The 23,393-nt window shown below is 40.5% G+C and overlaps 1 protein-coding gene across 2 annotated transcripts in view; it reads right to left on the bottom strand.

Annotated features, from left to right (window-relative positions):
* Wasf2 (WASP family member 2) overlaps positions 1-19,418 on the bottom strand; it is a 74,015-nt gene extending 54,597 nt beyond the window's left edge. The window contains exon 1 of one of the 2 annotated variants that reach the window (XM_046468701.2): positions 19,247-19,418. The gene's annotated coding sequence lies outside the window, so the exon portion shown is untranslated. The remainder of the gene's footprint in view (positions 1-19,246) is intronic. The other variant, XM_046468700.2, reaches the window with a different exon arrangement.
* Positions 19,419-23,393: the final 3,975 nt, after the last annotated feature.

Here is a 23,393-nt window from a genome sequence, read left to right as displayed (position 1 = left end):
CAACACAATTTTAGAAGTGTGAATATTAACTGGATATGCGCTGATATACTATGGTTATGTTTTTTTAAAAAGAGTATCTGTTGCTAGGTGCTGCTAGGTGCAGTGGCACATGCCTATAATCCTAGCTATTCAGAGACTAAGGCAGGAAGATTGCAAGTTTGAGCAAGGGCAACTTAGTGAGACCCTGTCTCAAAATAAAATTTTAAAAGGGTTGAGGGTGTAGCTCAGTTGTGCAGCATTTGCCCAGTATCCATGAAGTTTCAGCAACTTGGTGATATTCTGTCTCAAAATAAAAAAGGCTGAAGAAGTGACTCAGTGACTATGTGCCCTTGGGTTCAATCCCCAGTACCAAACAACAGCATCAACAACACAATCACAACAAAAAAATCCCAGCTAGCTGGAAACATTGGCATGTGCATATAATCCTTGCTACTCAGGAAGCTGAGACAGAATAATCACAGGAGCCTAGAAGTTCAAATTCAGACTGGACAACATAACCAGACCCTTTCTCAAAAAAAAAAATAGACTGGGTGCAGTAATACATGCCTGTAATCCATTGACTCAGGAGACCGAAGCAGGAAATTGCAAGTTTGAGGCCAGCTTTGGCAATTTAGTGAGACCCTGTCTCAAAATAAAAAATAAAAAAGGGGCTGGGGTTGTGGCTCAGCGGTAGAGTGCGTGTGCAAGGTGCTGGGTTTGAGCCTCAGCACCACATTAAAAATAAATAAATAAAGGTATTGTGTCCAACTACAACTAAAAAAAATTTTTATAATAAAAAATAAAAAGGGTTTGAGATTTGGCTCAGTGGTACAGCACTCCTGTACAGTACCCAGTACTGGAAAAACTAAATAAATAAATTCATTCACTAATTAGCTAATATCACACTTATCTGATAAAACACTTTCCTCCTAAGATCATGAACAAGACTAGATATCCTCTCTTACTACTTTTGTTCAAAACTGTACGAGAGGTCCTAGCTAAGGTAACAGACAAGGAAAAGAAAGGTAGACCGTATTACAGTACACGTCTGTAATTCCAGTTATATGGGAGACTGAGGCAAAAGGATCACAAGTTTGCAGCCAGCCTGGGTAACTTAGCAAGACCCTGTCTTAAAATAAAATGAAAAGGGCAAGGATGTAGTTCAGCATTTGCCTAGCTTAGGTGAGGTCCTGGGTTCAATCCCCAGCATTGCAAAGGAAGAAAAGGAAGGAAGGAAGGAAAACTTGTATGGTCATGGACTAAAAACAAAAATAGTTATGGCACCTCAAACATAAGCAACCCAAGAAAAAAATAAATTAGACTTCATCAAAATTTTAAACTTTCGTGTTTTAAAGATCATGATCAAGAAAATGAAAGACAAACCACAGGGACACAGGTATAATCAGTGGAAAAGCACTTGCCTAGAATGCCACAAGGCTTTGGATTTGAGCCCCAGCACCACCACCACCACCACCCCACACACACATACACACTCACAAAACTGCAGGGCATGGTGATACATGCTTGTAATCCTAGCTTCTTAGGAGGCTGAGGCAGGAAGACTGAAAATTCAAGGTCAGCCTGGGAAACATTAGGGAAACCCTGTCTCAAAAGAGGGGGCTGGGTAGTGGCTCAGTGGTACAGTGCTTGCCTAACGTGTGGGGTAATGGGTTCCATCCTCAGCATCATAGAAAAATAAAATAAAGGGGCTGGGACTATGGCTTAGTGGTAGAGCACTTACCTAGCATGCATGAGGCACTGGGTTCAATCTTCAGCACCACATAAAAAATAACTAAATAAAGTTATTGTGTCCATCTACAACTAAAAATATTTTTAAAAAATAAAATACAGAAGGGCTGAGTTTGTGGCTCAGTGGTAGAGCACTCATCTAACACGTGCGGGGTGCTGGGCTTGATCCTCAGCACCACATAAAAATAAAGGTATTGTGTCCACCTACAACTAAAAAATATCTATTTTAAAAAGGTGGGGGGCTGGGACTGCAGTTCTGTGGTATAGTGCTTGCCTAGCATGTCTGAGGCCCTATTCAATGGGGTGGGGGTGGGGTGGGGTAAAAGAATACTTCTTATGGGTCCTACAAAGCTTTGAAACATCTGGCTCCTACCTAGCTCTCTCTCTGATCACATATCAGGCCACCACAGTTCATTAATATTCACAGTGGGCTTCCATTTTCTCAGAATGAGGTAAGGATTTTCCTGATTTGGTACCTTCACTTTTATGGTTCCTTTTGTCTAGAACTCTCCTTTCCAACTCTTCATTTGGCTAGTTCATTTTCATTCAGTTTCAGTTTGTTGCCCTCTCAGAGAAAGTTCCTCTATTACAGCCTGCTTTATTCTCTTCCTAACACATCAAAATCTTTTAACATCTTATTTATGTGCTTATTGTCTATCCAAGCCTTCCTAAATTGCATGAGAACAAGAACCTTGTTTCTCATGATCACTGAGTTGTATCTCTAGTACCTGGCACACAGGAAGCACTCAATAAATCAGTAATCCAATACTGGACATCACTCTATTGTTAAATGTTTAATATAATAAAAGGCTTAGAGAGAACTTGAAGCTTGCAAGGCTTCTGATAGTATATACATATACCTAAGGTGAGAAGAGACATGGCAGAATAAGAATCAAATGGGCAGGTGGGTGAAAAAATAAACCCACAACTTCCAAAGGCTACATCAGCAAATAGACTTATTTTTTCCTCCAGAGAAAACATTCATTTAGAAACAGAATTAAAAAGTTGTGATATAGTCCCTTTCCTAGATAAAGTATATAAACAAACAGCCTCCCAGGATTATGACTGAACTATCACAATTAACATTTTCAGGAATTATCTAGAAAGAAAACTACCTAGTGAAATCTTCTCAGTTTGCAGATAACTACAGTGACAGGCAGAAATATGAAGGTGCAAGATTTTGTGTCCAGAAATGAAAAACAGCTTCCATGTAGATAAAAATAAGGTAATGCAGTAATGAAAAAGTAGTTCAAACTATAATTATCAGAAGATGAGCTCTAAAGCTACCTGTTGCAACATAGGGAAGGAGTTTCAGAATTCCTGGACTGTATCCTGAATATAGCTACAAAAAGGGCAACAAAATGCTAGCTGTTATTATGAAAGTCTGAGAAACACAGAACACATTATCCTATCCTTGTACAAATCAAAGTGTGTCTGTACTTAGAATAGAATGTGCAGTTGTGGTCACCTTAACACAAAAAAGCTAAAACAGAGAAGGACTAGAAAGATATCTGAAAAAAACAAAGGACAGAGGGGCTTCTGTATGATAACAGATATTTTTTTAAACAGAGATATAGCTATAAAGGTCACTTTAACATGAAGCAAAGAGTGTGTAAATAGCAGAAACCTCTACATTAAATCTAAAGAAAAAAGGGGTTTAGGCAAGTGATAGAGCACTTGCCTGGCAAATAGCACACATTCACCAAACACCAGAAGGTTCTACCAGAAGGAAGAAAGGATGGAAAGAGACCTCAAGGGAGGAGGAAAGAAGGAAGGAAAAAATATGTATGTGTACATATATGTATACATGTATATGCATGTATGTGTACATACATGTATGTGTATGTATGTGTATAGATATACACATACACACATACACATATATATTTTTTCCTCTTCCTAAGTCTAGGTTTTAGACAAGATTTTTTAAACTCTAGCCCCAGTTGGTTTAGCTGTGTGACAATGGGCCAGTTATTTTAATTTTTGAGCCTTTCTTTTCTATAAACAACTAATTTGAATGACTGCTGTGAGAATAGAGATAAGCACACTGCCTGGCAAATAGCACACACTCACCAAACACAAGCTATTGCTTTTATTAGACCAATAAAAAGGGCCAGCATGGTAGCACTGGCCTGTAATCCCAACAACCCAGGAGGCTGAGGCAGGAGGAGCACAAATCCAAAGGCCAGCCTAGGCAACTTAATAAGACCTTGTCTCAAAATAAAACATAAAAAGGCCTGGGGATGTAGCTCATTAATAGAGCACCACTGGTTTTAACCCCTAGTACAGCAAAAAATAAAAATAAAAAGTAACTGTTTACTATTACCCAATCCAATAGATAAAAGTAATAAAGACCATTATTCAGGTCAAGAGTATACAATATAAATACAAAGTAACTCAAAGACAATATAGATAAATTCATAGGTAACACTTCCATAAGAAACTCCCACTGGGCCCAGTGGCATGCCTGTAATCCCAGCGGTATGGGAGGCTGAGGCAGGAGGATTGTGAGTTCAAAGCCAGTCTCAGCAACTTAGTGAGGAACTTAGCCACTCAGTGAGACCCTGTCTCTAAATAAAACACAAATAAGGGCTGGGGATATGGCTCAGTGGTTAAGTACTCCTGGGTTCAAACCTCAGTAAAACAAATGAAAAAACAAACTCCCGGGCTGGGGATGTAGCTCAAGCGGTAGCGCGCTGGCCTGGCATGTGTGCGGCCCGGGTTCGATCCTCAGCACCACATACAAACAAAGATGTTGTGTCCGCTGAAAAACTGAAAAATAAATATTAAAAAATTCTCTCTCAAAAAAAAAAGAAAAGAAAAAAAGAAAAAGAAAGAAAAAACAAACTCCCAAGAGAAGGACTGAGGACGTAGCTCAAAGGCAGAGCACTTGCTTGGCATGCTCAAGGCCTTGGGTTAGATCACCAGCAAAGGAATGGAAGGGAGGAAGAAAGGGAAGGGGAAGAAAAGAGAAATACCTAAAAGAAATCATGAATTTTAGGCAACAAAGTCCTAACTTTTGAAGTTGATATTTTCATGCCTTCCCAACAAAAGAAGGCTATAAGTAGAATTCTGTCTTTTAACCAAAATGGTGCTAAAGATGAAGAAGGGAGTTCCTGGCTATCCCAAAGTCAAAGCCAAACTCAGAACAAAGGCTTGGAAGGCCAAGAAAGCATTACTGAAAGGCATCCGTAGCCAAAAAAAAAAAATACAAACAAACCTCCATGTCACCCACTTCTGGGGCTCAAGACACTGTGCTTCAGGAGGCAGCCCAAATATCTTTGGAAGAGTGACCCTCAAACAAACAAGCTTGACCACTATGCCATCATGAATTCCCTTAACCACTTAGTCTGACATGAAGACAAAAGACAAAAACATATGTGTTCACTGTGGACTTCAAGGCCAAAAAGCACCAGATCAAACAGGCTTTAAAGAAACTGTATGACATTAAGGTGGCCAACGTTAACACCTCAGTCAGGCCTGATGGAGAGAAGAAGACATATGTTCATCTGGCTCCTGACTGCGATGCTTTGGGTGTTATCAACAAAACTGGGATCATCTGAGCCATGTTGTGGCTCAGTGGTAGAGCACTTGCCTAGCAAGTTCTTTGTTCCCTGGCACCACATAAAAAATAAAACAAAATAAATAAAAACACAAAACAAAACTGGGATTATCTAAACTGAATCCAGCTGTGTAACTGAAAATAAACATTTTTTTCACCATTTAAAAAACGGGGGATACACAGTGGCACACATCTGTAATCATAGCAGCTTGGGAGGCTGAGGTGGGAAGATCACAAGTTCAAAGCTAGCCTCAGAAGCTTAGCAAGGCCCTCTAAGCAACATAGCAAGACCCTATTTCAAAATAAAAAACAAAAAGGGTTGGGGATATCGCTCAAAGGTTGAATGCCTCTGGATTCAATTCCTGGTACCCCCAAAAAAGGTGGGGCTGAAGATGTAGCTCAGTGGTAGACGCTTGCCTAGCATGCAAGGCCCTGGGTTCAATCCCCAGTACCACCAAAAAAAAATTTAAAAATAAGCCAGGCACAGTGGCACACACCTGTAATCTCAACAATTTAGGAGGGTGAGACAGGAGGATCATAAATTCAAGGCCAGCCTTAGGAACTTAACAAGACCTGTCTCAACAATTAAAAAATAAAATAAAAGTTCAGGAGACTAGGGATGTAACCCAGTGGTAGAGTGTCCCTAGGTTCAATCCACAGAAAAGAAAAGGAAAAGACATAGAATCTGGACTAGATAATGTATCTGACCAAATATGCCCACCCACCCACCCTCTTTCTCTCTCTCTTTCTTTTTGCTATTCTGGCAGTTGAACCCAGGGTCTCACACTTGTTAGGCAAGCACTCTACCACTGAGTTATATCCCCAGACCTTTTTATTTTATTTAGAGAAAGGGTCTCCCTAAGTTTTCCAGACTAGCCTTGAACTTGCAACCCTTCTGCCTCAGTCTCACAAACAGCTGAGATTAAAGGTACGTACCACCATACTCAGTTACCATTTTTAAATTTAAAATAACTATTATGGAGCATCATTGAACACTGAACTAATTAACAATATCATTTAATCCTCCCAATAACTCCTCTAAGATATACTCTGCATTTGACAGTAAAATGAGATACCCAATTTTCAGATGAGAAAACCAAAGCTAAAAGAGTTGCATCATTTATCCAAGGCTTCAGAGGTAGTGTAAGGGAGACTATAGGTCTCCATTCTCCAGATGGAGAATGACTCTAGAACCTATACTTGTTTTTTTCTTTTCTGGTGGTACTGGGGATTGAATTCAGAGATGCTCTACCACTAGCTACATCTCCTGTCCTTTTTATTTATTTTCAAACTTCAAACAGTTTCCAGAGTTGCTAGGATTACAGGGGGATGCCACCATGCCCAGCCAGAATCTACACTCTGAATTTTTTTTTTTTAAGTACTAGGGAATGAATGCAGGGGTGTTTTACCACTGTGCTACACCCCAGCCCTTTTAATTTCCCAGTTGCTAAGATTATAGGTAAGCACCACCACACATAGTCAGAATCTATACTCTTTAAACAGAGCAATACTGCCTTTGTTGAGAAATGTTGGTTGATGGGTATGTAACAATGAGGGAGGTGATATAGAATAAGCATTCACAAATGTTGCCTGATGCATCCAAGTCAGCCAAAGTTACAGGCAGCTAGACAGTCCAAGCATGAACATGGAAATAACAAGAACTGATAAATGAGGACATAATAAAGTTAATGTAAAAAGAGAAACCTAAAAATCCTTATACTGTGGTCTTACCTGTGATAAACAAAGTTCAGAGAAAGAGAAAATGCATCAAAAATATTAATTAGGGGCTGGGGATGTGGCTCAAGCGGTAGCGCGCTCGCCTGGCATGCGTGCGGCCCGGGTTCGATCCTCAGCACCACATACAAAGATGTGTCCGCTGAAAACTAAAAAATAAATATTAAAAAATTCTCTCTCTTTCTCTCTCTCTTTCTCCCCCTCTCTTAAAAAAATTCTTTAAAAAATATTAATTAGTACAGAGCACAGTGTTTGTAATTTATTTCCCAGCAATTCAGAAGGCTGAGGCAGGAGGAAGGCAAATGTGAGGCCAGCCTGGGCAATTTAGTGAGACCCTCAGCAACTCAGCAAGACCCCATCTCAAAATAGAAAATAAAAAGGGCTGGGGAAGTAGGTCAGGGGTAGAGCACCCTCAGGATTTAATCCCCAGCACCAAAAAAAAAAAGTTAACTGGTAGGATGTAAAGGTGATTCTTTTTTCTCTGCTTGGTATTATCTGAATTGAGCAATTTTTTTTTTTCTTTTACAAATAGCACTCTTTATTTCCATAATTGGAAAAAGGCAGAAACAAAAATAAATTTAAGTTTCACTCTTTATTCACTTCTGCTTGTGTAATTTGTTGCAATGAGCATGTATTACTTTTGTAATTTCAATAAGATTCTTAAATAAATATTAGAGATGGGAAATAAATTACAAACAAATACCAAAGTTAAAAATGGATGTGGAGGGCTGGGGATATAGCTCAGTGGTAGAGCACTTGCCTAGCAAATATGAAGCACTGGGTTCGATCCTCAGCACCACATAAAAAATAAATAAAGGTATAGTGTTCATCTACAATTAATAAAGTGGAGTTGGGCACAGTGATACACACTTGTAATCCCAGCACTTCGGACGCTGAGGCAGGAGGATCACAAGTTCAAGGCCAGCCTCAGCAATTTAGAGAGGCCCTAAGGACTTAGTAGTGAGACCCTGTCTCAAAATAATAAAAAATGTTTAAAAAAAAAAAAAAAAAAGGACTGAGCTGGGTGCAGTGATGCACGCCTGTAATCCTAGTGGCTCAGGAGGTTGAGGCAGGAGGATCGAGAGTTCACAGCCAGCCTCAGCAAAAGTGAGGCACTAAGAACTCAATGAGACCCTGTCTCTAAATAAAATACAAAATAGGGCTGGGGATATAGCTCAGTGGTTGAGTGCCCCTGAGTTCAATTCCCAGTATCCTCTCCTAAAAAAGGGCTGAGGATGTGGCTCAGTGGTCAGACACCCCTAGGTTCAATCCCTGGTAGGGTGATGGATACTGGGGTGGGGATTGTAGTAGCTCAGTGGTAGAGCACTTGCCTAGTACATGTGAGGCCCTGGGTTCAATTCCCTGTACTGCAAAAAAAAAAAAAAAAAGACTTCAATTTATACGGATTCACACATTAACATGGCTGAATCTCAGGAACTTTTTGCTGAACAGAAAAAGTCAGGGGCTGGGGATATAGCTCAGCTGGTAGAGTGCTTTCCTCGCATGCACAAAGCCCTGGGTTTGATACCTGGCACCACATACACACACACACACAAAAAGATCCAAAATAGTTACATACTGTATGACTCAAGAATAGGTGAAATTGAGGGCCACACCTAGTGATGAATGCCTGTAATTCTAGTGATTCGGCAGCTGACACAAGAGGACTGTAAGTTCTAAGCCAGACTCAGTAATTTAGTAAGGCCCCTAGGCAACTTAGTGAGACCCTGTCTCAAAATAAAGAGGGCTGGGGAATGTAGCTTAGTGGTTAAGCGCCCTTGGGTTCAATACCTGGTACCAAAGTCTCGGGGTGAGGGGGAACAGGTGAAATTAAGCCAAGTGTGGTAGCATTTATACGCAGTCCACAAAGAAAAACAAGAATAGGCAAATTAATACGTGGGAATCAAAATCAAGAGTGGCGGTTACTAGGATTGGGGTTGTGGCTCAGCAGTAGAGCACTCACCTTGCATGTGCGAGACCCTGGGTTCGATCCTCAGCACCACATAAAAATAAATAAGTGAAATAAAGGTATTGTGTCCAACTACAATTAAAAAATAAATATTAAAAAAAAAAGAGTGGTGGTTACCTATTAAAAAAAAAAAAGCAGGACTGACTGGAAAGGCGAATGAGGGAACTTTGGAGAGTTATAAAAATGCTCTCACTTGTGGGTTGGGATTGTGGTTCAGTGTCAGAGTGCTTGCCTCACATGTATGAGGCACTGGATTTGATCCTCAGCACCACATAAAATAAATAAAGAAAGGTATTGTGTCCATCTACAACAAAAAAAATATATTTTTTTAAAAATGCTCTTATTGGGGGCTGGGGATATGGCTCAAGCGGTAGCGCGCTCGCCTGGCATGCGTGCGGCCCGGGTTCGATCCTCAGCACCACATACAAAGATGTTGTGTCCGCCGAAAACTTAAAAAAAAAAAAAAATATTAAAATTCTCTCTCTAAAAAAAAAAAAAAAAAAAAAAAAAGCTCTTATTAGCTAGGCATGGTAACATATACCTGTAATCCCAGCCATTTGAGAGGCTGAGGCAGAAGGATCACACATTCAAGGTCAGCCTCAACAACTTCTTGAGTCTCAATAAAAAATTAAAAAAGGACTGGGGATGTAGTTCAGTGGCAAAATGCCCCTGGGTTCAATCCACAGTGTAAAAACAAAAAAGAAAGAAATTATATCCCCATCTCCCTCCTTCCCTCCCTCTCTCTCCCTTCCTTTCTCTCTCTGGCACCAAGGATAGAATCCACTAAGTCACATCCTCACCCCTTTTTTATTTTTTATTTTGAAACAGGGTCTTGCTAAGTTGCTGAGGCTGGCTTTAAAATTGCAATCCCCCTGTCTCAGCCTGGAGGCATGCACCACCACACCTGGCACAATCTCTCTCAACTGGGCAGTTAGCTACACATCTGCCAAACACCTAATTATACACTTGCATTTTTGTGCATTTCACTGTATGTAACTTTAATGTTTTAAAAAATCTCATTATAACATAAGTTTCTATCTAAAATCTGCCACTTGTCAATTGAATGACTTTGTGGTAATCTTTCAAAATCAATTTATTTTATAAACTATAGCTACTAACATAATTTATCTCAAGTGCTGGGGACTGATTGTAATAATATATATTAAAGTGGGAGCACTGTGCTTTGCAAAATATCACCCATTGAATAATGGATTTTTAAAAGTGAAGAGAGAAGCAAAATTTGTCTTCCATCTCTCATAAATCCAGATGCCTCTGATACCAGGATTACATAGTTCCCAATTGTGAAGGGAAGAGAATATGTATGAACATGGCCCAAGACCTTCTATACACTTAATTTCAAGACCTGAAATGAGAAAAGGTTTTTTAAACTGAGTACTTGCTAGAACAAAGGGTTTCAATTCTAAATACTTAAAATAATTAATCCTGTTACTTGGCTATGCTGATTACAAAATTTAAATTTCACAAGTCATATTATACATGTGTGTAATAAGCATGTATGTGCACATGTATTCAAATTGGAACAAAATGAATCACACTACTCTTTCCCAAAAGGGTTTCTATATTCTAAAAATAAGAACTTAATTTTGCTCAACTGAAATTAATCTTACAACTAAGAGAATGTATCTCAAGGGTTGGGGATTTAGCTCAGTGGCAGAGCGCTTGCCTAGTATGTGCAAGGCCCTGAGTTCAGTCCTCAGCCCTGGGGGAAAAAAAAAGAATGTATCTCAGATTCTTCCATATTTTACCAGGAAAGAAAAACAGAGCTTGAAAGGAAATACCACAAGCAAAGTTTAATACCCTCTCCTATCAATCTCAAAACTGTTTATTTGTTTGGAAATCATAATGAACAGCAAATTTTTCTGAGATACTTCTATATCTGAACATTATTTTCTCTGCAAGCATTCAATGATTCTTAATTCTATTCTTCTCTCTTCTAATTCAATTCTGTTTGGTTTCTAAGTTAAGAAATGTATTTCATTTGCATAAATGGTAACTATTCTGAGATACTATTCATAACTATACATTTGAATTCTCTAGAATACCATTCATAACTTCAAATGGAACAGGAAAATAACACTCATTCAACTTCACCTTAATGGTGACTAAGACATGAATGACTATATTAAGCTGTAGAGAGTTGGCCAAAAGAAAGTCAAGTTCCCAAATGTCATTAATATCTTGTCATTAATTTATGAATGTCCAAAAGACCATCGCCTTGACCAATCTACCTGACACAAAAAACGCTGAACTAAAAAAGCATGTCAATTAGTAAAACATGGTTTTTAGAATTACAAAGTATCTATTCAGGGACATCAAAAGACATATCTTATTCATAAAGTCAAAAATTAGCAAAGACGAATTGTGATAAATCTTGGCAAGTTCTTTTTAAAAAGCAATACTGGTTATTCTTTAAGTGTTAAACTTTTAAGCCATGATTTTTTCTGAGAAGGAGTATTTCATACAAAGTAATCTTTTTTTTTCAAGGGGGGAAGCGGAGAGGGGGCACTGGGGATTGAAGTGAACTATATCCCAGAAGTAAGCGATATCCCAGCTCTTTTTATTTTTTATTCTGAGATAATTACTTGTGATCCTCCTGCCTCAGCCTCCCATGTTGTGGGGTCACAGGCATGTGCCACTACACCTGGCACAAGGTAATATACTCTTATTTTTATAATAATTTTATATTATTTATTTATTTTTACATGGTGCTGAGGATCAAACCCAGTGCCTCACACATGCTATGGAAGCGCTCTCCAACTGAGCCACAACCTCAGCCCACAAGGTAGTAATATTCTAATAGTTCTTTTTTTTCTAATAGTTCTTTATGTCATCTAATCTTAATCAGTGACAGAAATTGAATTTGAATTTACATAGATCTGCATAAATAATTCAGCTATCTATACTGTTCTAATATATTTCAAATGAATAAAATTTGAACAGAATGAAAATAATGGGACTATTTTAAATTTGTCACTTTCTGATTTCCCTCATTTTCCTTTCTTATCCAGAGTTAGTGACAAGAGACTATATAACCAGACAGAAGGAATATAAGAGAACACATGTCTGAGGACATCCATACTCATTTCTGTTACTCCATCACCTTTACCCCTGTTAATACAGTAGTTCTAAAAAGGAAGCAATTTTGTCCCCCAGGGTTCATAAAATATCTGGAGACAATTTTGAATGTCACAATTAGGGGAGTGAGTGCTACTGGCATCTAGCAGATAGACACTAAGATCCTGGTTATATATTTCTGTGTGATCATGAAAAGAAATAAAGATAAGCCAATTCAATGAAGCAGAAAAAAAACGAGGTCATAATTTAAGCATTATTAGCATCTACTAAGTCTGCATCCCATGTTGTGCATTGGCCATACAAAAAAAGAACAACAGCTGGAAGCGATGGGGCACACCTGTAATCCCAGAGGCTCAGGAGACTGAGACAGGAGGATCGCTAATACAAACACAACAACCTCAGCAACAGTGAGGTGCACTAAACAACAACTCAGTAAGACCCTATCTCTAAATACAAAATAGGGCTGAGGATGTGTGGCTCATTGGTCGAGTGCACCTGAGTTTAATCCCTGGTTCTGCTCCCCCCTCAAAAAAAAAAAAAAAAAAAAAAAGAACATTATACTCCTGCCCTTAAGGAGTTTCGTCAGGTACAGGAGTTTCATAATTTGTCTGATATCAGATTTGACTGTCTGATAAATGCTTTAACAAAGAAGACATAAAAGAAGACATAAAAGACATTCAACTTTTCCTAGGGAAGGGAACAGGGAACAGTCCTCTACACCAGCTCTAAGGATGAGTAGAAAGCATCTTACTTCATAGGTTACTTTTCTCTTCCCAAACAAGGAACCAACCATTTCTTTACTCAACATACAGCTACGCAGTGTCAATTTTATGTTCCATGTATTATGCTGTGTTAGAGATCCAGGCAAATTACAACTTTCCATTACTTCCTTTGGCATCACTGGTGTCTAGCAGTCTATCTCCTATACCCAAATCCCCAAGAACTCTGCATTTCTACCTATTCCCAATTTAGCTGTTGTTGTCCTTAGTCAAACCTAGTAAGGCCAACAACCAAGAAGGAAACAAAACTTTCAGTTACCTGTTGAAATAGACTGCATCCAATCCTGCCTAGTCACAAAATGAGGGTGGTAATGCTGGCAAAGAAGCCAACAGTGAATTGACTATGGGTACTGCCAACCGTTTGATGTGTAGATATTTTGGAAAGCTATTTTAGCTTACAAAAAAATCTGGGTCCTCTTCTACCCTAGTAACTCATGTCAGGAACAATAGCAAATTAATCAAAAAATATGTGAGGAGCTAAGGTTATGGCTTAGGGGTACAGCACTTGCCTAGCATGTGTGTAATGCCTTAGGTTTGATCCCCAGCACCACATGGGGATGGCGGGGGGATTTATTGAGTGCTTATGATATGCTATGTCAATGATTCTCAACCCTTGCTATGTATTGCCAGGGCTCCCATGGGAGATATGGACATTTTTTATTTTATCTATTTATTTATTTATTTATTTTTAGATACTAGGGATTGAACCCAGAGGCACTTTAGCACTGAACTACCTCCTAAGCCCTTTTTATTCCTTTTATTTTAAGACAGGTTACTTAGGGCCTTGTTAAATTGCTGAAGCTAGCCTCGAACTCGTGATCCCCCTGATTCAGCCTCTGGAGCCACTGAGATTACAGGCATGCACACCAGGCAGATATGCACATTTTAAAGAAAATTTCTGATAGAAGACAAGTTTGAAGCCCTGGCCTTTAGGCATTACAGAATACCAAAGAAATTCAAGAAATAGTATCTTTCTTCAAAATTTACCCATACTCACAACAGAGTAACTTATAATAAAATGTTAGTACACTAATTTGTAATTCTTTTGCAATATTATCAGTGCTTATGAAATAGAAGAAACTGGGTAGTCTGGATAAGAATTGTTCCTATTCCCTAGTGTAATCATACATCTACTCCACCTGCAATTCCTGATACAATGTTCCACAGACTTTCTCTCTCCCAGACAGTAAAGTTTACCATTCTCAGGAATTAAGGAGCCACCCCAAGTAAGAGGATGAATTGAGGTCCTCAAACCAAGTGGCGGTGTGATTTCTTCAAATCCATTTTGTCATAGGGCTGCCACTGCTTCTTCCCCGCCTCCCCCATACTGGGGATTGAACCCAAGGGCACTTTACCACTGAGTTACATTCCCAGTCCTTTTTATTTTTTGATAGGGTCTTGCTAAGTTGCTTAGGCCTTGCTAAATAGCCAAGACTGTCCTAGAACTTGCAATCCTACCTCAGCCTCCCGAGTCACTGGAATTATAGGCATGCACCACAATCCAGCTCATAGGGTTTCTTCTAAGCAGAAGAAATAAATCTCCATCCTCCAACAATACCAATCAACCTCATTTTACAGTAGAAGTGTCTGAGAAAAGGTAAGAGTGTCTTAAGTCTGAAAAATATACTCATGGAGGCCCTTGACCACTTAAAGAAACAACCAAATTCATATGGTTAGTAAATGAATGTCTCATACAGCACACACTTAAAATAAGATAATAGGACTGGAGATAAGGCTCAGTTGGTAGAGTGCTTGCCTCACATGTACAAGGCCCTGGGTTCAATACCCAGCACCACAAAATAAATAAATAAATAAATGAAATAAAATAAAATAAGATGGTAATTTTTTTTGCTAAATTAAATATATTAGTAAACTCCTTAGCAAGATGTGCATATTATGGGAGCTTCATAAATTAAAAATAAAGAAAAAATTGACCTAAATTCCATCTAGTAGTGATTACCTCAATCTAAAGGACCCCCTTGAAAGGAAAAAAAATCAGCTTTAAAATTCTGCAAACAGGGGCTTGGGCTGTAGCTCAGTGTCAGAGTGCTTGCCCAGCACGTGTGAGGCACTGAGTTCGATCCTCAGCACCACATAAAAATAAACAAATAAAATAAAGACATTTTGTTCATCTACAACTACCAAAAAACAATTCTTTTTTTTTTTAAGTCTGCAAACATAGCCAGTTCTGCTGGTACACACTATATTTACGGCTACCCAAAAGGCTGAGGCAGGAGGACTGCAAATTTGAGAGCAATTTAGCAAGACCCTGTCTAAAAGAAAGAAAAGGGGCCAGGGATGTAGCATGTAGCTTAGTGGCAAAGCACCTTCTTAGCAAGTGCATCCCTAATACCACAAAAAAGAAAAAAAAATCTGTAAACATAAATCTACAGATCCTCACCTGATTAATTTTTATCTGAATCATAAAGAAAAAGGTAAAATTCTCTTTAATTTTTATACAAAAAAGTATGAGCAAAGACCCTAAAATTACTGTTTATAAAGAGGTAGAGATGGCTGGGGATGTAGCTCAGTGATAATATGCACAAGACTCTCCATTCCATCCCTAGCACCACACAAAAAAAGAGGTACAGGGTGTCATTTTAGCATCTCAACTCTTTAGTGAGAGCACTAAAGGTATATTTTAAGGCTAGATCAGTGGTAAAGAACTTGCTTGGCCTATGTGAGGCCCTGGGTTTGATCCCCAGCATCATTTAAAAAAAAAAAAAAAAAAAAGGAGCTGGGGATATAGCTCAGTTGGTAGAGTCTTGCCTCAAGTGCACAAGGCCCTGGGTTAAATCCCCAGCACCACCAAAAAAAAAAAAAAAGGATAAATGCTAATAGTTACGGAAAAATGCACATCAGATAGATTTTAAGTCAGAATTTTACATGACAGAAACAAAAAAAAAATCTATGTAATACTATTTTTAAGACCCATGACTTTGAAATTAACATGGTTATACAATATTTTTCCTTTAATTGTTTCCATCATCATATAAGCTTTACCTATGGAAGTAATCAATCCCTTCACTTTGATTCCGAAATTCAAAAAGCTGTGAAAAAAACTTTTTTATTATTCATGTGGTGACAAAACATGACATGAGCCTATTTATTTATCCCAGTTAGACTTAGCATTTAAACATTTTACTCCTAAAATAGTAATGTGTTTGAGTATAAGGTGCTGCTCTAGAGCTCTCTGGGGTGTTACATAACATACAGTATATATTCCACATTTGTTTACTAAAATCTCCAAAATTTCTAAATTCAGAAACACATCTGGTCCTAAGATTTTTTTTTTTTTTCTCCTCATGGGCTTTGAATAACATACCATGGACCAGTATACCAATTAAGACAAAATCATCTTATATAAAAAATATAACTAATACTGAGAATGAATATAGATCTTGACATGCAGCAAACCTAATGTCTTAACAACTATTAAACACAATCCTGGAAAAGAAAGCATTAAAAATTTTTCTTTTTTCTTTTTTTGTACCAGGGATTGAACCCAGGGGCACTTAACCACATTACCAGCTCTTTTTTACATTTTATTTAGAGACAGGGTCTCACTGAGTTGCTTAGTGTCTCACCAAGCTACTGAGACTGGTTTTGAATTCACAATCCTCCTGCCTCCCAAGGTACTGGGCTCACCCAGATAAAAAGACTTTAAATAATTGTCAAAAAACAAATATGTCGGCTGGGGTTGTACCTCAGAGTGGTAGAGTACTTGCCTATACTTGTCAGGCAAGCACCACATATAAACAAATAAATAAAGTTATTTTGTCTGTCTACAACTAAAAATATTAAAAACAAACAAACAAACAAACAAACACGTGGGGCTGGGATATAGCTCAGTTGGTACAGTGCCTGCCTCATATGCACAAGGCCCTGGGTTCAATCCCCAGCACCACAAAAAATAAACACACACACACACTATTTTCAGGTGATGGTGATATTTGCATCTTCTGAAATCTAAATCAATTCCTCTTAGGTTGAAATCCACTGATTTAAATCACAGTTAAAACAGAGCTAAAGATTAGCCGGGCTCGGTGGTACACCCCTGTTAATCCCAGCAGCCCAGGAGGCTGAGGCAGAAGGATCGCGAGTTCAAAGCCAGCCTCAGCAAAAGCAAAGTGCTAAGCAACTCAGTGATACCCTACCTCTAAATAAAATACAAAAAAATAGGGCTGGGGATGCGACTCAGTGGCCGAGTGCCCCTGAGTTCAATACCCAGTACCCACCCCCCAAAAAACTAGAGCTAAAGATTGAAAATTTTAACTATGTTGAGAAAATGAATCTTCGGTGATAAATAACTTTCTCAGTAAAATGTTCTGATTTCTCAAAAATTTATATCAGAGGTATGGGGATGTAGCTCAGTGGCAGAGTGCTTGCCTAGCACTCATCAAGCCCTGGGTTCAATCCCCAGTACCACAAAAAGAAAAAAATTATATCAGAGTCTAAGATTTAAAATTATTTCCCTGTGGAAGATAATTTATAAATGTCCAACAAATTACAATGGACTTTTTCTGTGAAAGCAGAGCCTCGAACATGAATAGAGGTAAGAACAGCTCTAAAAAATCTTTGAACAGGAAGAAGAGTTTCATAGTTCTTTCCTTCCTTCCTCCTTAAGTTGCTGCTTTTCTGGTTTTAGAATTTCAAACAAAGAAAATACATATTGGCTCCACTACTAAGAAACGCCCTTTTCTTAGCAACTTCCTCCTCCAATTTTCTTCCACCATTGACATCTCAGAACAATACCCACAACAGAACCTACCCTTTTGATTAATCCAAAATTCTGATGTTTAGAAAAATTAAGAGCTGCAATTTACAGTACCCAACTACTGCCTACCAAGTCCACAGTCCTCTCTCGCATCTAGAAGTCAGATAATAGAAAGAAGAAAGAAACATTAAGATTCATCAGAGCGGGCTGGGGATATAACTCAGTTGGTAGAGTGCTTGCCTTGCAGGCACAAAGCCCTGGATTCAAACCCTATCACCAAAAAAAAAAAAAAAAAAAGATTCATCAGGGCTAGGCTGTTGAGCTTTCACCCCACAGAATCCAATGAAATCTGACCTAATAAATGGCAAGGAAATGTGGCCTTCTTAGGGAGGAGAAAAAGACACTGGGCTGGCACCACCCTGAATCAAAGTCTGTATACTTTCTTCTGCAGGACACCCAATCAGAATTCAAACTGAGCCCCTGAAGTTCTGACACACTTCAAAGTGACTTTTAAAATTTAGAATTTTACAATTTAGACTTTTCCAACTCACATACTCAACAAAGGGGATGGATTTACAATTAACCAACCAGAGATCAAGACCCTGCCTGTCTCTCCATGCCAGAAGTCAAATTAAATGTCTGGGACCAGAACTCTCCCTATGTTTGTGACAATGCAAACATTATAAGTAGGCAGTGACTTACCCCTTACCCAGTGATTGCCAGAGGAAACAGCATCACATCGGTAAACTACACATTACCAGAGGCCCTGGGCAAGTCACTCGGGTTCTCTGAAACTTAATTTCCTTATGTCCAAACTCTCAAGGGAAGTTGTAAAAATTAAACAATATATGCCTAACCAAGGTTTGGCATACAGTAGGAGTACCATAAATGTTCTTCTCCTCTTCCTCCTCCTGCCTTCTGGGCCAAAATTCCAATCTCGGCTCCAAGAACTTTTTCCTCATCTCTGATTCTATATTCAGGTGTATAAACCTTCCCCATCTCATAGGATCTGGGACTGCTGGAGGACCCACAGAACCCAATCCCACCCCGTCCCATCCCATCCCGGTCTGGGTAGGGCACCGCCTTCAAAAACAGCCCCTATAGCCAACTCTCCTCCTGAGTCTGCGGACCATTCTGTGCGGGGCACATGCGCGCGCGCACACACACTATGCCCTACCCACCGCTACCCAACTTAACAGGCCAGGAGCCTTAAGGAGCACCTCAATTGCTGCATGGTCCTGAGACAGACACTGAGGCTCATCCTGGGGAAGAACTTCCCCAAAGAGCTGGGACCCAACTCAGGTACTCCTGCCGACAGTCTTCGTTTTACAAATGGGGATACTAAGGCCTGAAGAAGGAAGTGACTTGTCCAAGATCACAAAGCGAGTTGGGGACAGAGCCATGTCAGCTCGGGACACTTTCACAGCCTCACGGACTCGCAGGCCCCTTCACGAATCCGCTGGGGACTCCAGGTCACCCCCTCCCTTAGGGGGTAGGGTGGACTAAGACGCCACCCGCCGCCGACTGCTCGCCGGCCTCTGCCAGTCGGCGGCAGGAGGTGCGACACCCATTCCCCCTGGACTCTGCGCGGTTCGGGAGGGGCGGCCCAGCTGCGGCCGGCGCCTCACAGCGGGGCCCGCCCAAGGGGACTTGTTGCTCACCTGGCCTCGCGCAGTCCCCCTCAGAGACAGGAAAAGCCGGCCAGCCGCCCTATCTCAACACGGGATCTGCTCCCGCCGACCGCCTAGCGGGTTGCCACACAGCCGGACCCCCCTCAACGCGCAACGCCCCCAGCCGCGCTCGCCCGGCCCGTGTCCGCCATTACGCGATGCCCCGCCCTGGGACGCAGCCACACCCCGCCAACGGCTCTGATTGGTTCTCCGCTCGACCCGCCCTGGACTTCCAGTCATCCCATTGGCCTGAATAGAATGCCAGTTAAATACCTACGCAAAAGACGTACTCAAAGCTACTGTCCCGAGAGCTCCACCCGAGCAACTTCCGCAACAGGAGTAAACAGCGGGAGGCAAACCAAGTGAAGTGGGGGTAGACATTTCGGTAAATCAACTCTTAAATTCAGAGTAGAAAAATCTCACCAAAGAAAGGGCAAAATCTCGCTTAAAGTGTGTTGAAAGACGAATTCTTCTTATTGGAGTCCAAAGAACCAGTATTTTGGGGGATAGGAAGGGGCCAAGCCTGTAAACTTTTCTGAGGACACCCCTCAAGTTGCAAATAGTTATGTCCCTTCACTTAGGGTCTCTGGCGGGGCGGAAAGTAAGGTGTGGAAAGTGAGTCACTGGCTTTAAGAGCCCGCCCCTAAGGGATCCCAGTGTGTGTGTGTTGCGGGAGAGGGTCCTGAAAATGGGAGCTAGTTTTGACAGGTGAACTGGTCCCTAGTTGAACCGCCATCTCACTCTGCAACCTCAGACAACTCCCTGAGCTTCTCTGGGTCTCAGTTTGTCCTTCTGCAAAGTAGGCGCAGTAAGCTCAGCATATCCTCCTCACCTCCTGAAGGTGATTATTGAAGATTCATGTCTGAGTGGGCACATGCAAGCCTTATTGATTATAAAAGACTGCAGCCGGATAACAATATAACAAATTAATAAGTTAGCAAAGATGTCCATTTAGTTCCCTAGAGCAACTCTATACAGCATGTATTGTCCTCTACTTGCAGGGGAGAAAACGGAGCCTATGATAGCAGATTTACTCAGGTTCACCCAAGGAATTGGAAACAATCCTAGGACTCAAACTTGTGTATCATTTAGCTTTCATCCTGTATTTTTCCTTCCCAGGCATGGTGTTACCTGAAAAAGACTTGCCCCCCCCCCATGGCTTTAGTACGTGAGGGATGGTCTTAAGGGTGCCAGATTTGCCCCTGCCTCTGGTTACCATAGACTTAATCATAGGCCACTCCCAAGCTAAGTGACAAAGCTGTTCTGGGATCCTAGGAATCAGGAGGTCGGGGATGACATATGATCAGCAACCTAGGCAGAATCCCAAACGAGGACATGGACAGTGGGGTAGCCTCATGGCAAAACTTAAATCCAGGTCTCTCCGCTCTCAGAACAGAGCTCTATTCACTACAGGATTGTTTTCCCAGCAGGACTGTCTTGGCTGTGATTCCTAGTCCTTTTCCCTCCCTAGAGGCCAAGAAGGGAATAGGAGGGGGAGCAGCTTAAGACTTAAGAAGGGCAGAGACCCGACAAGTGGGTGATGCCAACAGGGTCCCAGTGCTGACTGGGTTAGTATCCTCCAGGTTCAAATTGGTACCCGTGGTCTGACAGTCAGTGACTGTTTAAATCTGGCTGCAGCGGTTGGGGGCAGGAGGTAACTGCAGAAGGCAGTAGTGACTTTGGGGTCAAATCTGAGCTAGGGTTGAATCCTAGCTCCACCACTTCCTAGCTCTCTTAGCCTTACCTACCCGTCTCTAAAATGGGATGATAAGACAGTTGTGAGGATTCAATGAGTTAATTGTGGTGCTACTGAATCATGTGTTTAAAATGCCTGGTAGCTACTTATTCATTCACGAATTCATTCATTCAATAAAAAATTATTGAGCACCTAGCAGGTATAGAACAGCCTGCCAATGGCTCAGCTATAATGGTAAGAAAAATAGTCAGACCCTCTGGGAGCTTAGACTCTGGTAAGGAACAAAGTAGTTAAACAAATGAATGCACAAACACAGTTAGAAAGTGATAAGGAACAAGAAGGCAAAGTACAATCTGATTCTGAGAGGGAATATCAGGAAATGGGAGGAGTCAAAGGAGACTTCCCTAAGTGGATGCTGTCTGTGGTGAATTGATGGATGTGGTTCACCCATTCATGAATGAGAGGGTGAGAGAAAAGGGGCAAGTCAAGAGAAGGGTATGAAGTCAAGGAGGGTAGTGGGAGTGGGGCTGGAGGGCACAGCACACGATCTGAGGGCCACAATAGAGAGGGTCATTGTTAAACCAGACCCTAGTTTTGGTTTTGAAGGTGGAATTGTTCTCCAAGGTTCTCTTCACTTTTCTGATAGTCCCTAAAAGAAGCTGGCTTTACTGGGTGGTAAGTACCTATAATCCCAGCTACTCAGGGGCTGAGGTAGGAGGATTGCAAATTCAAGGCCAGCCTGGGCAATTTAGAGAAACTCTATTTCAAAAAAAAAAAAAGAGGGGGGGCGGGGCGTGGTAACACACCCTTAAAATCCCAGCAACTCAGGAGGCTGAGACTGAGACAGGAGGATCACAAGTTCAAAACCAGATTCAGCAATTTAGCTAGACCCTAAGCAACTTAGCAAGACCCTGACTCTGTTAAAAATGTATATATAGAGAGGGTGGGGTTATGGCTCAGTGGTAGAGCACTTGCCTAGCATGTGTGAGGCACTGGGTTCAATTCTCAGCACCACATAAAAATGAATAAAATAAAGGTCCATCAACAACTAAAAAATATTTTTTAAAAAATTATATATATATATATATATATATATATATATATATATATATGGCTGGGGATGTGGCTAAGTGGTTAAAGTATCCCTGGGTTCAATCCCTGGTTCAAAAAGAAAAAATATATATATAGGCCATGATGTATTGAGTTTAATTCAGGGATGGGGGCAGAGGGAGGATGCAGGCTTCCAGAACCTGGAATTTGCAAGGCCCTGGGTTCAATCCCCATCCCCAGTATTTTAGAAGAGATCGCAGGCTTCCAAGAAGGCCCTCCTAGGTTTGAATCTTGACTGTACCACCTTACCTTAGATACAGTGACTTTGATCTGTCACCAAACCTAATTGTCCTTCAGCCATATTTATTATTATACTTTTAGGAGGTATAATTATAGAGGGTCATAAGGTAGCAGTAAGGATTTAAAGGGAAATATAATTAAGTGGCAGATAGAAGGCACTCTATAAATGGTCCTGGGGGGGGGGTGTTGTGACTCCGTGGTAGAGTGCTTGTCTAGCATGTGTGAGGCACTGGGTTCAATTCTCAGCACCGCATATAAATAAATTATAGAATAAAGGTCCATGGACAACCAAAAAATATTTATAAATAAATAAATTGTCCTTGGTATTCCCAGCATGGAGGGAGGTAGCAGAGCCAGCAGCTGGTTTGTAATAGAGCTGATGCAGACAACCATGTATTGTGCAAGTTATTATCTAACCTTAATTGTCATAGGAAACTTTGAAGTCAGACAAACCTGAGTTTAAATAACTGTTTACCACTTTCTAGCTATGTGACTTTAAGCAGGTGACTTCACCTCTCTGAGCCTCTGTTTCCTTATCCTTTAAATGTGAATCATAATTCTATTTCCCAGAGTTGTGAAGATTAAATGAGATAATAAATGTGATCACCTAGGGAATGGGGGTGTAGCTCAGTGGTAGAACGCTTGTCTAACATACATAAGGCCCTGGGTTCAATCCCCAAAACTGGAGGGAAAAAAAAAGTTATTTCAAATATGAGTCACTTAGCACAATGATTGGTATATGGTAAGCAACTGTTGAATGTTAGTTCTAATAATAATTACTATTAATATTTACATCAGCAGTTTCCACCTCCTTGAGAAATTAATATTCTGAGCTGGGCCTAGTGGTACTTTCCTGTAATCTTAGTAACTCAGGAGGCTGAGGCAGGAGAATCACAAATTTGAGGCCAGCCTCAGCAATTTAGTGAGACCCTGACTCAAAATAAAAAATAAAGGCGGGGGGGGGGGGTGCGCTGGAGATGTAGCTCGGTGATAAAGTGCCCCTGGATTCAATCCCCAGTACCAAAAGAAAAGAAAAAGAAGTTGTAGGGAAGAATGAAGGAACTTTGGATTGTGCAGACGGGAGTGAGGGGA

Source organism: Marmota monax, unplaced genomic scaffold (assembly GCF_021218885.2).
Source record: "Marmota monax isolate L192 unplaced genomic scaffold, Marmota_monax_Labrador192_F-V1.1 WCK01_AAM20220418_F8-fsc00008, whole genome shotgun sequence".
NCBI classification, from domain to species: Eukaryota; Metazoa; Chordata; class Mammalia; order Rodentia; family Sciuridae; genus Marmota; species Marmota monax.
Note: the sequence above shows the minus strand (reverse complement) of the source record. Positions and strands in the feature narration are given on the sequence as shown.